A 6,923-nucleotide genomic window follows, 5' to 3' on the forward strand; every position below is an offset into this window, starting at 1 on the left:
CTTTTTAACCCTCGACCACGTCCTCCCACCTCCACAAGGCAGTGCCATGAGTAAATAGCTAATACTCGAATCAATTGGCAGTAATATCTAGCTTTGGCTGCTCCCTTTGCAATACTTAAACATGCATTTGTTCATCCTCTTTATACTGTTCCACATGCTATTTATCAATGTATATTAACGATCATACACTTTGATTTATCTGTTTTACTTAAATTTTGTTAGCTTATGAGTACAAACTTCCTATTATATTTCCTATTAACTATCGTCATTGATCAAAATTCAGATATATATATATATATATATATATAGACACACTGCTAGTGAACTCATATCAAAACTTTTAAAAAAAAATTATCAATTTTTGTGAAAAATTATGGTGTGAAATCGTACTCCTGGTTGCTAATTTTTTGTATACCCTACAGCATGCGTCATACTCAGTGACTACATTTTTTGAGATTCGATATCATGGTAATTCACTAGTTTGACACATATAATATTTAGCCTTAGGAATATTATAATTTTAATATATTGGATTTGAAAATCAACGTGTTAACATTCAAACTCAATATGAATGTTTCTAAAAAATACACAAAGAACAATAATGATAATAATTTATTTAATATGACGTTGATGTGAGTGAAATACTATTCATTGTCACGTTAATTTCTAAGATTTTGGTAGTAAATTTTTTTGCAATGGCGTATTAATGATTTTGCTGTCAACTAGGACTAGGACAAACTAGATCATTCTGGCATACAAAGGATAAGACAATCGAAGTTTATCTGATATTAAGTCAGATGGTCTTACATTCAATCCATGAGGTGATAAAATACCTTAACAAGGAGAATGCTGACTCATATTACTCTACTATTGTCCTAATCAATCTGTCTGACTATATATGGCAAGTTCATCTTTTAGTAAACCTAGGGTTATCATAAACTTTGGATTCCTTAAAAATAAAGGTATTTTCCTTAATTGTTAATTTTGGTAAAATGGAGCTAATACTCGAATCAATTGGCAGTAATATCTAGCTTTGGCCGTTCCCTTTGCAATACTTAAACATGCATTTGTTCATCCTCTTTATACTATTCCACATGCTATTTATCAATGTATATTAACGATCACCCTATTTTTGGCAATGCCTAAATGAGACTTTGATTTATCTGTTTTACTTAAATTTTGTTAGCTTATGAGTACAAACTTCCTGTTAAATTTCCTATTAACTATCGTCATTGATCAAAATTCAGATATATATATATATATAGACACACACTACTAGTGAACTCATATCAAAACTTTTAAAAAAAATTATCAATTTTTGTGAAAAATTATGGTGTGAAATCGTACTCCTGGTAGCTAATTTTTTGTATACCCAACAGCATGTGTCATACTCAGTGACTAGATTTTTTAAGATTCGATATCATGGTAATTCACTAGTTTGACACATATAATATTTAGCCTTAGGAATATTATAATTTTAATATATTGGATTTGAAAATCAACGTGTTAATATTCAAACTCAATATGAATGTTTCTAAAAAAAACCACAAAGAACAATAATGATAATAATTTATTTAATATGACGTTGATGTGAGTGCAATACTATTCATTGTCACGTTAATTTCTAAGATTTTGGTAGTAAATTTTTTTTTGCAATGGCGTATTAATGATTTTGCTGTCAACTAGGACTAGGACAAACTAGATCATTCTGGCATACAAATGATAAGACAATCAAAGTTTATCTGATATTAAGTCAGATGGTCTTGCATTCAATCCATGAGGTGATAAAATACCTTAACAGGGGAATGCTGACTCATATTACTCTACTATTGTCCTAATCAATCTGTCTGACTATATATGGTAAGTTCATCTTTTAGTAAACCTAGGGTTATCATAAACTTTGGATTCCTTAAAAATAGAGGTATTTTCCTTAATTGTTAATTTTGGTAAAATGGAGTTGATATAAAATACCTTAACAGGGGAATGCTGACTCATATTACTCTACTATTGTCCTAATCAATCTGTCAGACTATATATGGTAAGTTCATCTTTTAGTAAACCTAGGGTTATCATAAACTTTGGATTCCTTAAAAATAGAGGTATTTTCCTTAATTGTTAATTTTGGTAAAATGGAGTTGATTTATGATACCTCTGTGTGGGCCGGGGAAAATTATTAGGTACTCCCAGAGTACCATAAATGTATACTCCCTCCTCTCATATGAATGGTAGACCCCATCATGAATTTAATTAGTGGGACCTACCATTCATGTGAGAGGAGAGAGTACGTATTTATGGTATTCCGGAAATATACAATAATTTTCCGTCGGCCAATAGAAGTAACTTTCAGCGAGTTTGTGTTTACTAGCAAATGCAAGAATGTTAGACTTATGGTCAAGTGATTAAATTTACCATTTCCTAACATCTTAAACTATATCATGTCAATATCATGTATAGTGGAAAAGTAAATAAAACAAGATATGATGACCCAAGAAAACCAATAAAACAAACTAGTTTCACATTAAAAAACCTGGGGGGGGGAACCTTCTTGAAAAGCAATTCACTATAGTAAAGAAAAGTTTCAGATCTAATACAAAACTTTTGTACCTAGACTTTACAATCCCCATAGATGAACTTACAGCAGAAACCTTCTACCGCTTCAGAACCTCTAAACTCTTCAATATATGAACGCCACATTTTTGATGCACGAATCCCAATACGTGACTAACTTCTTTTCACGAATCCTAGTACATGACTCACTCACCAACTTGAGGAAAAAGAATGTTGGCTACAAAGTTCTTCACTTCGTCAGCACTTGGTTACAAAACCCTAAGACGCAAAGACGCAATAGCTTCTTTCAGAGAGAATAAGGCATCGGTCACCTTTCAGAGAGAATAAGGCATTGGTCACCTTTTGCATATGTTCTCCTTGTATTCTCATATGTGACAGCCTTTAAAATAAGCCTTATACATATCTAAGGTTGTGAGAAAAGAAACCCTATACATACATGTCAGCACGGACCGAAAATTAGATCTGAAAATTTTGATTTCGTAATTCTCGATAGATAGCTATCTGTCAATAGCTGTCGAGACCTCGATAGATAGCTATTTGTCGAGAGCTGTCAAGACTCATTAAATCTCGATAGATAGCTATCTGTTGGCAGCTGTCAAGCTATCTATTTAACTTTAATGAATAACTTCTCTTCACTTGTTTCTTGGTCCAATCTTCATGGCTTTAATACTAGACTTGAACAACATGTTTCTTGAAGTACTCAACTCATCCTAGATCTACCCAATTACAAGTAAAGTACATTTTGTCAAAGGATTAGCCAATTACATAAAATATGTCCTTAATAGCATCTTTACTATCAAAACCTCTAATCCAGAATTGAGACAAGCTGAACTCGTTTGGTGCGTGGGTTTGGGGTTTCCACACGTTTATTTTTGCATTCATTCCATAATACCTATCTCCTTCTTCACTAAGTATTCCATACTAGAAACTCAACGAGGAAAATAAGGTTGTGAATGTCGATTTGAGTTCTTCATTATAGCAGATACCATTGAGCTCAAATCTATTAATTATATGGTTAAAAATTAATTTTTACCTCATAGATACTTTGAACGATATCATTAGGGGTGGTATGGTGTTTTTTCCTTCCATAATTTGCTGCAGAACTTGCCCTTAATAAATCTTCTTCTTTAGTTCTTCTTATGGGAATGGTTCCATCCGGGCACCTTCCATTCAAATGCCATAGTTGAGTAATTTGGGCTTGGAGTTTGAAGAGATGTTGTTCTCATCGAATGAAAGCCCTTCTGGGTAAAAATTGTTGGATATATTTCAACAATTTACTTTGTGATTAAGCAAAAGGGAACAACATATAGATCTAATAATAAGCAATAACACAAAAAGGATGTGATAGGAAAAACTAATAAATAGATACTGCTTATATAAAAAGAAATCTACAATACAATTAAAAACTCACAAACCAAATGCGTGAAGAATGAATGATTCAAATCAAGCCATGTGTTTGACACAATCTCCTTAAAGCAGATTTTACCCCTCATACAATCACTGTATTGCTTTGAGACTCACAAACATCTACCTCCCAAGATAAAATGATCTACAGCACAAAAAAAAAAAGCACAAAAAAAAAAAGCACACAAGTTCGTGCTCTACAAACTACTCAATGTCTCTTTCTCTCTCTTTGACACAAAATGAAATGCACAAAATATTCTCTCTAGGAGATTTTTCTGGAAAAAAAAAATCTATGAATGAAGGACTATGAAAAATTATACGTTACCGAACAGGCTTTCTATTTCAGTAATAATTGTTGTGCACAGACTAACTGACTCAAAAATTAAAATAATAAAATATTATTATTTAGACAAGTAGGCCCAGTCCACATATGCCAAAAGCCCAACCCAATGTCCAACTAATGAGCATATAAACTCATGTATTATCTCTTTCCTTTCCTATGTGGAACTCAGGATTTTTACCACTTTTAATAACACCTTCAAGTAAACATAGAAAATATCAATTTCTTATTCACTCCATTGCTATTGTCCAACAAAGGCTTGGTCTCATCTATGGCATTTGGCATACCAACGCAAACCCAACCCAACCCATACCAAACGTACAATAAGTATCAAATTATTCGTGATACCAAATGAAATATGCCACCAAGAGGTCCCTCACCTGCTCGGAATCTGCCACCCTCTCCTACTTCAAATCCAGGGTGGTCACACCCATAATATATGTTCCTTGTAATAGAAATCTTAAATGACCAGAAAAGCCTTATGTATACTTCGTGTTAATTACAAAAATATGCTTTTATACTACGCACTCTAGGAAACATCCCAAAATTGAGTAGGGATGTATATTCTAACTTTAAAATCGAAAGTTATAATATGAAAAATTTTACTATAATTAGTAAATTCAATAAATAGAGGCCTAAACGAAGGACTTTGGTTGAGACGTTGTAAAAGTCATTACCATGGTTCTATGAATGTTAAATATCCTTACGCCGATTCTTTTGAGAATACCAAGTTTCATGTGATTTGTTACCAATTTTGAGGATTTCTACTAATGTCTTTTTACCTTTTTTATTTCTTGAAATCGACTTAAGACATCTTTAAGGTCACGGAAAACCTGAGTTGTCCATTTTCATCAGTCATGAAAGCGTGAATATGGTGGTAAAATCCATATTGAGTTGACCATTAATGGTTTGATAATGAAAGCATCAACGTAGTGGCAAATTCCATTCATATTCTCAAGTATATGCGTTCACCCCAGTTTGGCAGGTATCAAAATGTACACACCAAACTTTTTACTATTATCAGGGAAGGTCAATATGCCTGTTCTTAAAAAGAAAAAATAATAACAAAAAACAGAATTTCATCGGAATGACATACAAGTACACAACAAATCCAGTCTCTGAAAATGGACCCATTATGGCTAGATATATCAACTACAACAACTTGCTAGCAACCAAAAAAAAAAAAATGTAAAGACACAAGCCTTAGTGTAGATATGAAAATATACATTTTTGTTACATTATGTTATTTTCTTGAGGATTATAATCTTGATGAATGATGAACATCAAGAACAGAATTTTGAGATCCAGAGAAACAGATAAATGTCTCACGAAATTACTTACTAAATTATAGATCCACTCTTGCATAGTAAAAAAATCTGAAACAATAATATACTAGAAGCACACTAGATATTTTGGTCATCCATGCCTCGTGAACTTTTCAGTTGAAAGTAGCCAGTTTTTGCAACACTGAAGTAATCAGCATTGATCCATCTTTTGCGACTTCTTATTTTGGAATGAAAGATTCTTTACAGAAACAGCGACAGCATAAAATATCGAGGCTGCAAAGTAGACAAAGAAACCAAAAAAAAAAAAAAAAAAAGAAGTAATAATGAAGTGGACAATTAAGAAGAAAAGAAATTTGTGCAACTGATTTATTTCATTATTTATTTTACTTTTTTGTAGTGTCTTGAACTATTGGTTTTATTAGAAAAATTCGTGTTGATGATGAAAAAAAAAAGGAGTAACCTTTTTTGGTGAATATTAAATTGAGATGATGATGATATAGTTCAATAAATAATAATCTTACCATTTCTCAGTTAAAGTTCTCTCATGTTCGTGGCCAAGGTTAACACTTTGCTTCGGCTCCCCTTTATTTTCTGTAACTTTACTTTCTGTTGGTTGTTTTTTGGTGGCATAATTTATTACAAGAATACCAGGAACTCTTGTCTAGAACATAATATAATCAACTTAGTACTACATGAAAATGTGAATGTGTGTGTGTGTGTGTGTGTGTGAGAGAGAGAGAGAGAGAGAGACAAGGATGGACAAGACCTGATGACTGTGGCTGGTGCTTGTCACTTGCATCTTGCTGCTCTTTCTGCTGCTCCATTTTAAAGCAAAAGCAACACTAAAGCTTGTCAAAGATGTATTTCCACACAACTGAGTTTCTTCTTGACACTTTAGAGTGTATAAAATATATATGCATTCAAGTGGGTGAAGGAATTTCACTGTGGAGGGCTTGCTTTCCCTTTTGGCTATTGTTTCACAGCTAGCTAGCATTTTATTCTCTTTTTTCATCACGTTCTAGAATCAGAATCTAATGTTAATCTCAATTAGATTGGACATAATGCATATAAAATACATCTACAGAAAACAATATGGGGAATTATATTCTAGCCCTTATCATTTTGTCTAGCTATCAAACCCCTCAAAATTAATTAAGAGCACTTTCGTACATTTATGAATAATTGATAATTCTATGTTCACCTTTCTTCTTTTTCTTTCTTTTACTTTTACTACCAACAAGTTTGAGAGAGATATTTCTTTTCTAATAAATTTGGATTTAGAATAGATACCTTCAAGGCTCAACTCAAATGTCTTTTTCCATTCT

General features: G+C 32.5%; 1 long non-coding RNA gene across 1 annotated transcript; it reads right to left on the reverse strand.

The window, feature by feature from the left end:
• Positions 1-5,550: 5,550 nt before the first annotated feature.
• On the reverse strand, positions 5,551-6,468 carry LOC142614702 (uncharacterized). Its single transcript, XR_012840514.1, has 3 exons — positions 6,365-6,468; positions 6,120-6,204; positions 5,551-5,871 (listed from the first exon to the last, which is right to left on the reverse strand). It is a non-coding gene; the product is annotated as an uncharacterized LOC142614702 (long non-coding RNA).
• Positions 6,469-6,923: the final 455 nt, after the last annotated feature.

The sequence above is a fragment of the Castanea sativa genome, chromosome 11, assembly GCF_040712315.1.
Source record: "Castanea sativa cultivar Marrone di Chiusa Pesio chromosome 11, ASM4071231v1".
NCBI classification, from domain to species: Eukaryota; Viridiplantae; Streptophyta; class Magnoliopsida; order Fagales; family Fagaceae; genus Castanea; species Castanea sativa.